The 11,855-nt window shown below is 35.9% G+C and overlaps 1 long non-coding RNA gene across 1 annotated transcript; it reads right to left on the reverse strand.

The window, feature by feature from the left end:
• Positions 1-247: 247 nt before the first annotated feature.
• Positions 248-7,583, reverse strand: LOC133804101 (uncharacterized). The gene is made up of 3 exons (XR_009878309.1): positions 7,472-7,583; positions 7,299-7,349; positions 248-369 (listed from the first exon to the last, which is right to left on the reverse strand). It is a non-coding gene; the product is annotated as an uncharacterized LOC133804101 (long non-coding RNA).
• Between the last annotated feature and the right edge of the window lie 4,272 nt (positions 7,584-11,855).

Consider the following 11,855-nt stretch of genomic DNA (forward strand, 5'->3'; position numbering starts at 1 on the left):
CTTAGTGCTTGAGATAGGGGAAATAAGTGTAAAACGCCCTAGACTACTACTTTTTAATAGGTACTCAAACTCATAAACTTATTTAATGAAAACCACTTGGCATATGGAAATCCAATGGGGCATTGCTAAAACATGCAAGTTGGGCCCAATAGTTAAAATAAAATAAAAGTTCTCATGTAATTTTTAAAATAAAATAGTTCAAGTCCCATTGATGTGTTTTGAAATCAAAATAAGACATAACATTGTTCTTTAAAATTGGCGTTTAAGTTGATCATTTATTCACCCATAGGATACCCCCACGCCATACACACTCCGACGTCAGAAATCCCCACATCACAGTGCGTGCCAAAGGGAAACCCTATTTATTACCTGAAAGGGGAAAGTAAGGGGGTGAGTTAAAAACCTAGTAAGGAAGTACAAACAGCATACAAATAAGACACAACAAAAACATAATCATATTCATACATCATTATACATCATACTTAAACATCATCATCATGCATCATGCATAAACGTAATCATCATACGTTATGCATCAATAGCATATTCAAGCATCAACATCATAGACATTATCATTACATCCTTGTGAACATGGCCCCCTCTCTTGTCCATGTCACATCTCGAGGTAAACAGGAGGCTCTGGTCCTTGAAAAACCTCAGCGCCTCTGCCCTTTGAGTTACGTCATACCTTAGTAACTCGGGTTACGTCTTAGATCCTTAGTAACACCTTTGTTGTGTCGCGTTCAACACACTAACAACCATTTGCATTTCATACAACATACAAGAATACATGCCAACCAGTAGTATCAACACAAAGGAATATACATGATTCATCAAATTCACCATATCAACTCAAAATAGCATTTCATACTTCATATCACATGGTACCTCATCATACGTAGCCAATCTTACCATTTCATAGCATAAGTAAAAAAAAAGAATTATATCTAACTTCCTTACCCCAAGTTCAAGCAAAGAAAAAATTTAACAAACTTCACAATGAGCCTATAACCATAATCAAATAGCATTCTTTAGCATCACATAAGATTTTCTTGTGCCCAACTCATATACCCCATGTCTGCATGGGCCATGCACACATGGTGCAATTTACACATAATTTCCAAACATGCACATTTTTCACATAGAATCTGTAACGTCCTGGATAGCCAAGACCGCTACACTGTGAGTTTATAAAGATGCAGGACTCGCTAATCAAGTCATTTAGTTAAAACGTGATACTGAACCCACTAATGTGCTAGGGTTAAAAGGTTTTAGTCTCAAAAGTGTACATTCTATATAACAAAACATTTTATACATGGGATCCCAAAAAGGAACAGCGTTTGAAAGTCAGTTTATAAAATTTCCAAAGTTTAAACATCCATTAGCCATTCTAAGGCAAAACAAACATTTCTGGTTCCCCTGTTCCTGTCTTCCCCTCAACCGTGGCGGCTGAGTAGTTGGTCATGTACATTCAGCTCACAGAGCTCTCCAAGTTAGGGCTGATCAAGTTTGCCCTTGCCTTTACCTGCACCACGTAGCACCCGTGAGCCAAGGCCCAGCAAGAAAACATAATATGCTTCACAAACAATCATTAACAGATGAATAATCCTTTAAGCATGATCAGACACTTATCATTCCACATTAATCACATAGCACGTATTCAGAATCAAAGATGCAACTAAACATTAATAATAATCAAGTCACATGATAATTAGAGTCGACAACTTAGGCCGCACCCTCTGTTTACCCCACTAACTCCGGCCTGCTTAAACTGAGCTCAGTGTATAATAAGTTGTCCTCGGCTACCAGTGGCCGAGCTGCGCCCTGTGTGCTAGTGTAACCCCTGGCACTCTTAGGCCGTTGGCTTACGGTTTACATGGCATAATACCACCCTTTCAAAGCATACATATTAGGGAACCCTTAGTCCCACCCCAAATACACAACCGGGTGCAGTTTTCTTACCTTTAATTTCCACGTTCACTGACTACGAGCGGCGTCCCTCGAGCACGATCCGCTTCCCGAGCCCTAGCTTAACACATAGTCACAACCAAGGTAATGGATTCCATTAATATTCAAGTAAAGGTTTCTGGGTATAATTCTAACTTTCAAGACATCGAGTTCCACCAAACACGGTGGTGGAATTAATCCCAAGCACCCTAGGTTAGGTTCCCGCGCTTAAAATCCCCAATAGATAAAAAATGCACCTAAGGACTGCGGCCCCTGAAACCTAGCCGCGACCCGCCCCTGAAATAGAAACCAAGCCCCTCTGAAGGCAGACACGTGCCGCGTCCCTGCCCTGTGGCACCCCGCCGCTCCCTTTCGACAGAGCCTCCCTAGCTCCCTTGCTTCATAGGGTCGCATCACTCTAGAACAGAGTCGCGGCCCAACCCTTCGTGCCCAGAGAACCCACCATTTCCAACATCCTAACATTATTCAAAACCACCCCAAAGCACCCTAATTCCAAAACCCATTAATCACAAGACTTTTAGCATGATCCTAACAACATAATCCAACAGAAAACCTAGTTTAAAACTCATTAAAATCCCATTTTGATTTATGAAACCCAAGTACTTAAGAACACAAAAACTAGTAATGGAACATCAGAGTTCAGCCATTAGTTCATGGATTCAAGCTTATCTCCACAACAGAATCACATCTCTAAGCAAAACCCAAGCCAACTCCCAAGCCTTCCCTGTAATGCCCTACTTCCTTAGAGCCATTACTAAGTGAGTTTGAAAATGTGCTTTCAACTCGCTAATCGAGGTTTTAGGTCAAATAGTGTAATTAAGCCACAAACAGAGGAAAAACTTTAGAAATAACAATTTCCATAGAAAATCATAAAAAATTTACACTTGGGATCCCAAAATACAATTTAGAAACATTAACAATACATAAACTGAACCAAGTCGACTAAACGACAAAATCTAGGTTTATCTACAAACATCTCCCAAAATCCACTAGCTGTGGTAGCCAGGCTGGCCCAACATGTACACACTGCCTCACGCCTGCTATACTCATGGTTGGTTGGCTTTCTCTTTACCCTTACCTGCACCACAGAGCATCTGTGAGCCAAAGCCCAGCAAGAAAACCCACAAACAGATAACATATGCAACACATATATCAAGCATATAAATAGGCCACCAATGGGCTAAACACTTACGGCCTAACCGTCCCATGCGTTTACCAAGCCCTGGGTTCGCGGACCACGCCGTGAGGATATCCCAGGTATCCTTTTAGGGACTCGCCCTGACAACTCACACTCCACGTGCTCAACGATGCTCCCGGCCCCTTGCCGTTCTCGGCCTTGCACTCATCGTGCCCAACGCCGTTCCCGGCCCTTCGCCGTTCTCGGTCTACACCATTCCCAGCTCTTGCCGATCATTCACATCATAACATACATAGCATAGCAAACAAGTACATAATTCTAGCATATTCAGTTAAAGGGCTACACCCCCCAGTTCTAACATATTGGGCTCGGCCCTGCATAACAATTCTATTCAAACACATTGGGCTCAGCCCTGCACACAAGCTCTATGGGAACAAGGGTTTTCTTACCTGAGTCCCGAGCTCTCCGAGCACCGATGTCCCGAGCACAATCCTCTAACTTGAGCCTCTCCGAAACCCTAGTCACAACATATTAACAATATCCATCCATCAAATTCTAATCCAATAACTTTAAGCCATAACCCTAACTTCCGAGACCTTGAATTCTATCAATCCGGGTGATAAAATCCATCCTGAGCCTTAACCATTGAATTCCCAAGCCTAAATACCCTTAAACATGCAGTCTAGCACTAAGAGTCGTGGCCCCACCCTCAAGAGCCACGGCTAGCTTCAAAACAGAGGCTAGCACACCCCTGCAACACACACGGGCCGCGGCGCGCATGAACTCCTCGGCCACACTCGGCCGCGCGCGCACACGGGTCGCGGCGCGCCCCTCCTAGGGCCTCGGCCCTCACCACCGAACCCAGAATTTTCATCAATTTCCTTGCATTTTCCTTAAGCTAACCCACTCAAAACTTATCTAACAAACCCAGATAATTACCACACACATTCCAGCTCAATATCCACATCAAAACTCCATTGAATCCTTCTCCAAAACTCAACTAAAACACTTAAGACAGAGCAAACTTAACCAACATGCAAATTCTTACAAACCAGCAGCAAATTTGAGCATAATCTTATAATTAAAGCTTACCCCTTGCTGAATTCAATCCTTGAAGTTGATCCTCAATCCCTAAGCTTCAAGCTCCTAAGTTTCCTCAGCCCAATTCCTTGCTTAAGCTAGCTTACACCAAAATTTCCTTGAGTTGTTTCTTAGAGAATGAAGGAGAGAGAGAGATAGGAATGCTGAGAAGCTATCCTTAGCTGAAAGCAGGAGTATAAGTCGGTTTTCCCAAAGTTTCTAAGTGCTTCTTCGTTTTTTTTTACTTGACTTAAGTCTAAAGGGTTACCTCAAGGCTCGGGGTACCAAAACGTCCCCGAGGGCAAAATGGTAATTTTTCCCAATATTCCCTCCTAGACATTCTATCCTCAAATATATCTCCAAATATTTATTTTCATGTCTTGATAATCCCATAACACACCTAGTACCCAAATTATCCCTCGACTCACCCCGAGTCGGAATCTCAACCCTGTTGTGACTCTCTGGCTAACCGCTCCCCAGGACTGTCTCGAATCGTGTTGCACAGACATATCACATATATATAACATTTATCACACTTACGCCCCTAATATCCAGATGAGGCCCACATGCACATTTAACTCAACTGAACATGCATCATTATCATATATTCACATAAATCCACATATAAGCATATTAAATCATTTATTGCCCTCCAGGCACACTAATCAAGGCCCTAAGCCTGATTAGCAAATTCGGGTCGTTACATTCCCACCTTAATTCAACCTTGAAATTAAGAACCTAGGAACCCTTAGATTTCAACCCATAAACTTTATAATCAACTAACCAAAAATGAAATTCAATGCTTACCTTGGTTTATGGTTGAATTCCTTGGCTGAAACTGAGCTATTTCCCCAAAACTCCACCCCAAATCATAAAGTTCTCAGCTGAGTTTCTTAGATTCTAATGGTTTTCTTTAAGAAGAAGAAGAGAGATAAAATGGGTCGGTTTGTCTCTTTTGTTCTACTTGTTTCTATTCCACTTGATCAACCTTGATTAATTAAGTTAATCTCGGGGCTCGGGGTACCAGAAACGTCCCCGAGGGCAAAATGGTAAAACTCCCCAATACTCCCGCCTAAGCCTCCTAACCTCAAATATATCTCCATATATTTATTTCCATGACCCGATAACCCAGATAATCATCTAATACCCAAATTACCCCTTGACTTACCCCAAGTCAAATATTAAGCTCCGTTGTGACTTTCCCGCTAACTGGCTCCCTAGGATCGCCTCAAATCGCACGCTGCAGATCTACCCACATAATAATTTGTTTCTCGCAAATATAACATTTAACCACATTTACATTCATATAATCATACAATCATGCTTATCATATAATCATGCATTACATCAATAAATTCACACATAAGCCAATTATGCCCTCCCGACACACTAATCAAGGCCCTTAAGCCATATTAGTGATTTTGGATCGTTACAGAATCACAAAAGAATAATGCCAATTCTACGTATTATCCATGCATGGTTTTCAAGTAAAAATTATATGGTTGAATAATAGACATATTTTTTAACATAAAAGTACATTTACATGCGACATGCATACGTGGGAGCGTTGTTAAAAAGTGACGTTTAAAAACGATAATTTCTACACGCTTATTTCTAACCTTTTTTAAAAATAAAGATTTTGCGACATAATTTCCTCACTATTATTTATTTCTTTTAAATCCATAAGTTGATAAAACCTCTTAAGACATTATTTTTATTTCATAAAAATAATTTATTTAATTATTTTCAAAAAAAAATATCAATAATTCCATTTATTATTTTTAAATTGCATAAAAAATAATAAAAGCTTGAAATTATCTAAAGGTACTTATAAATATCATGTTTCCTTTAGAAATAAAATTTTATTTGAATTAATAAAATTACAAGATTTGATGTGAAAAAAATATAATTTTAAGTGTGGAAAAAAAAAATTTGCTTGTATTAGTTAATACTTAATTTATGTAGTGCAAACCCATAGATGATAAACAAAATAAGTATTTTAATTTATTAACATAAACTTTCAGCCACTATTTATTTTATTTAAAAATCACAAGTGAATCTAAAGTCAACATTTCTTAATTAAAATAAAGAAAATCATACTTAACAAAATGTGAAAATTCAAGGTTACGTTTAAAATATCATTTTAATATATACATAGTTCAGGGTATTAATTTCTTTCAACATACATACAAAATTCCTTTCATTTAAAAGACAACTTCTCATTTTTACTCAAAACTTTCAGCAACATATTAAATACTCAAAAATCATAAACTTGAAATTAAAACTTATATTTTCTTAATAAAATATAAAAAAAAACTGTAGGTATTTATTTGAGTAAAAATATCATTTTAATGTGAATAAAAATACCCTTTTGATTTCATAAAATCATCATAGCACTTGGAACATCACTTATGCATGCAAATCATTATTTCACCAAATTTCACACCACTTATACACAAAAATCAGCAAGCATATTAAGTCATGAAATTCATCATTTTACATCATGCTTCACAAAACTCATACAATAACCATACATGTTTAATCAACACAAATTTAAACACAAACCGTAGCATGCACCTATTATCATATTATCAATCTAAGAAGAATCCCTAACATCACATTGACATTCAAATCATATGCATATTTCAAGATCAATCATACATATACGTGACACAAGAACCATAGGCGAACTCACATGACTTTAACATAAAATAAAACCAAAAATCCCATTATCCACATGGACCCTAGCATGTTTCTATCTCAAAGTAATGAACAAGTTTATATAACACCAAGAGAAACATAAACAAAACCAACATGAAATCTTTAGATATGCCTTGGCTGAATCCCACATATACACAAACATAAAATATCAAGATCATCATACTTAGTAAATCAAAACCAAAACCCTTGCATGCTTTTTACATAAAACCTTAAAATCAAACAAACCATAGCATCATATCATAGGAAAGAACCCTAGGCGTCATAACATCAAATATTACCATACATCTTACAACATAACATTTCAACCCAAAATCAAAAGATAAACAAATCAATACCATCATCTCATATAACCCAAGAAAACATAAAATTAAAAGGGCTAATGATTCATTACCTCTCTTGATTTGTAAAATCAAGAACATAAATATTCCCCTTCAACCAACCTCTAGGGATTCGAAACCCACACAAAAAAGAACAACAATATTATCAATATGAGTACTAGAGATTAAAAAAAAAGATGAGGATATGGAGGAGAGGATTTAATTTACTAAACATCAAGACAGTCACCTATGGCTTCAAGGTCCTCCTCTTCTCTTCTCCTTCTTTCTCTTCTCTCTCTCTCTCTCTCTCTCTAGAATTCATGCCTCTCCTTTGTCTCTCTCCTTTTCTTGAATTCGGCAGCCCAAGCAAAATGGCTCTTCTATTTTTTTTATTTCCCTTTTATCTAACCTAGAAAATAATAGCCTAATGGGAAAAAATGGGTAAGTTTCCTCTATTTGTTTATTTTTATTTATTTTTATTTTATTTGATTTTTCTCTTGATTGATAGGAAAAATAAAGATGACAACTTTTTTCCTATTTTATCTATAATTACCCAATTTATTTTATTTGATTGAAAAATAAATAAATGAGAACAAAATATTCTTTCCCTTTTCCCACCCTTTGTCGTCCACTCTCATTTCCCTCTCTTTAATTTCTATTTTTTTAATCAACTAAAATAATTCTAATAAAAGAAAATAAAAGTGTGTAGATAATTCTATGCAAGTGCACCATGCAGCCATGCACATGCACACACTTAATTACTAGGGTGCATCTTTACTTATCATGCACCTTGGTACATTCAATCAAACCTCATATATTCACAAAAATAAATTAATAAATAAATAAAAAATTAACAATTAACTTCACACAATTTCTACCAACAATTCTAACAAATAAAATAAAGAAAAATATTCACAACACTTAACAATTAAATAAACAAAGCACGAAATTAATAAAAAAAAATAAAAATTTGGTGCGCTACAATAAGCTTTTGGACAAAAGTTGTAATCCTCTTGTTCAAGTTGGTAATCCCCAAGACTCTTCACTTTTGTTGTGTGAGTGACATTATTTGTTTATTGTTGTTGTTCTTCTTGTTCTTCTATTGCTTTTTATAATCTTCTATTTATTTTTCTATAAACATATTTAGTTGTATCTTTATGCTATATAGTTGTATTTCCATCTATATCTCTTCTTCATCCTTTAGTCTATTTGTATCATTTTGTTATAGGGTTGTATTTTCTATTACTCTCTTCATCTACATATTTCTATATTTACATGAAACTTTTGCAATCGAGTTGTAACTTATTTAATCAATCACTTTGTCATTTGTATTATTTTGTTTAGAGTTGTAAAAGTCTTACTATTTTCCATCGAGGCAATATAATTATCCCTCACATTTATAAATAAAAGCTTTTGTTTATCTTTAAATTATATTACCTTCAACGTTTTTCTTTTTGAACATTAAAATCCAGATTTTTATTTGGGAAGATTTGTATATACTTACAATCATTACAACTACAATCAAATTTCAACAAAATTTTAAAACACTGTAGTGATCCAAAAAATTATTTATTTAATTGTTATGTTTTAGCTTAATTTTTTATATTTTTTTAGAAAATAATTGAAATATTGTTTTGTGTTAATTAGGATTTTATTGATTATTTGGAATAATTGTGTGATGTTTGTTTTATTATTAGTGTTACATTTTTTATTTGGTGTGACAAAATTATGTGCTTAGAATAGGTTGCATTTTTTTTAATTTATTTGTGTGTGTTTGTCATATGTGTAGTGTGTGTGTGTGTATGAATGGGATTTGTTTTATTTCATTTAAATTAAGAAAAGAAATAGAAAGAAAATTTGGTTTTCAACTTTTTGGAGATAAGATGACAAAGACTTACCAATTTAGTTATGTTCACATTTAGATAGGGTTTAGGTGAGGTGTGAGGAGAGGAAATTGTGGGATTTATGCTTATTTGGTGGGATAGGATTTGAGCTTTCACACTTGGTTTCTTTTCTTAGGATTAGGTCGCTAGGATATTATAAATAGAAGAAAATGTGAGCCTTGGAGACCCATTTGGTGGCTGTCGAAGCTTTGAGAGAAAGAGGGAGAGGAGAGCACAAAAAAGAGAGAAAGAAGGAGAATAGAAGGGGTTCCTAGATCTCTAGGTATGTGTTCTTGTCTTGATTTTTTATTTATTTTTTTGGTTTTTTATCCTCTTAAGATTAGATTACTTCTTCTAATTTCTAAGAAAAATTGTTTCTCTTTTTCTTTTGGTAGTGTATTTCAAAATCCCTCGGTGCCTAAGGATTGATTTTCCTTGTAATCTGGAACACCACGAAAGTGCTAATGGGATGTCCTACCCTAATGTTAGTTTGATTCTTGTTTATGGTCATGGATTAGTATTTGATGTATTAAGGAACATATTTCTAAGTTTAATCATATGGTTGCATGAATATATGTATGATGATGATCTCTTGATTTGAGGCATGATTAGGTTTAATTAAAAAAATTGGAAACAAGAGTACATATACATGTAGGCTTTGGCCTAGCATCATGGTATGATTTAAATTATTTTCTTTTGAGTTTTGATCTCATGTTTCTTGATTAAGGGATATGGTGTAAGATTTGAGCATAAAAAATATGAGTATGAGAAAATATGATGTATAAATATTGTTATGTATTGTAGAAAAAGCATGCTAGTATGGTGTTGTTGTGTATCTCAAGAATAAATGGGGATGCATGTTTAAAGGAAACATGATTTAGTTGCATTTCTTTATGTTATAGTGTTTTCGAACAAGGGTTTGTTTTTTGGGTTTCATGTTTTGAAATAAACTAAGACTTTGACGCATGATAATTGTACTATTTGGAATGCATGAAAATATATAAGTTTAATAATTTAATATAAGCATGGGCATTTTTAAATAAAATATTAGTCGCTGATTTTATCAATGGTTTAAAAGAGCATATTTTATGTCCTAAAAATTCACATTTTAGAATATACATAAGTAAAAGTTGATTTTCACATTTTAATAATGCATTTTTTCTTCAATAAAATACATACATATTTTTATGGTTTAAAAATTGAGAAAAACTATTTTTAAAAGATGCTTAGAAATGGGTTCAATAAAATGTGAGAACTATTAGTCATTTTACAAAATTTTAAGCCCTTAGAGACATTTTAAAAGAATTTGTTTCATACATGTTATGAATGTTAAGTAATGTGAAACATGAGTTCTGGTCAAAAAATTTGTAAAACAAAGTGTCACATTTTTGTACATGTAGGCCAAGTCTAGAACTTCAAAGTTGGGGTTGCTTAAATTCTTATGTGATTTAATCGATGATTTTATGTATAAATGGTAGCATGATAAGTGGTATTTCATGTATTATGAGTTTTGTAAAGTTCTTGTGGCCTATAGGTTTTGTTTACCCAAAAATGGCTGCTTATGACGTGGCAAGGATTTCTCACACGTGGATGACACGTGGCAGAGTCAAAATAAGGCGGTGTTGTTCGATTATCGACCAGCTATACATTGCTTCATCAAGTCTGACTATTAGATACGACCAGGCTGGTCATATGATTCAGTTTATTCCCTTCTAAGATTGTAATCTTGTAATAATTACGTTGATTATTTCATCTTTATTGCCTTGATACACAGATATTAAGGATAGTTAAGGCCCCTTGGCCCATGTAACCCCCCTTGAGCCTATAAATATGCATGAAATAGCTCAAGGAAGGGACTTTTGATCTTTGAAGCTTTTTTCTGAATATTGAAAGAGAGAGCATATAGTTCAATTATCTATCGTCTTGTTGTAATTCTCCCATGGTTTGTGAAACTCAAGAACCTTAGTTCTTTGATCACGACATTGGGATTCAATATTAATAATAGCACTAAGTGGATGTAGGTCATTACCATTCATTGGGGCCGAACCACTATAAATCGTTTGTGTTTATTATTTACCATTAGATTAAACTCTTAATTGCCATCTCATTTCCTGTCGTATTTTTGACTCCGTGTCATTGGCCAAATCGAGGGTCAACATTTTGGTGCTCTCGTTGACAAATTGATCAAAAAACTGTAAGGAAATCTAATGGCAAAGACGTCCAAGAGAGCTGGGCAGACCGCTGGCGCTGCATCATCCCAACCTCCTCCCCCAAATGTGGTTGAGAATAAACCACATTTAGAGTTTGAAGAGGAGGAGTTAGATTCAAAAATGCTGAGGCCAACAGTGGGGGTATTACAGGACGAGTTGGCTAATCTGAGGGAAAATCAGGAGAATGCTGCGGAGACAATGGCGCTGCAGTAGAGAGAAATTGAACGTCAGCGACAAGAGCTAAGTGAGCGGCACGAGGACATGGACCGTCGGCAGAGGGATGCCATGGCTGCTCTCGAAGCAGCCATCCAATTGGCTCGAAGTCAGGCTATGCCGGCCTCTCAACCAGATTAGCCACTGAGTGCGCCGCCTCAAAGGGCTCCCAATCCTAGTCCTCTGCTCCAGCCAGCAAACCCTCAAAGGCCGAAGCAGCCACTTGTGGCTCAGGATGATGTCCTAGCTAGGGATCCTAAGCAGCAACCTCCATCTCAAGCTAGTCAAGGCAATCCCCAGCGCCAGAGGCAGAATAGGGTCGGGA

The sequence above is a fragment of the Humulus lupulus genome, chromosome X (assembly GCF_963169125.1).
Source record: "Humulus lupulus chromosome X, drHumLupu1.1, whole genome shotgun sequence".
In the NCBI taxonomy this organism is placed as follows: domain Eukaryota; kingdom Viridiplantae; phylum Streptophyta; class Magnoliopsida; order Rosales; family Cannabaceae; genus Humulus; species Humulus lupulus.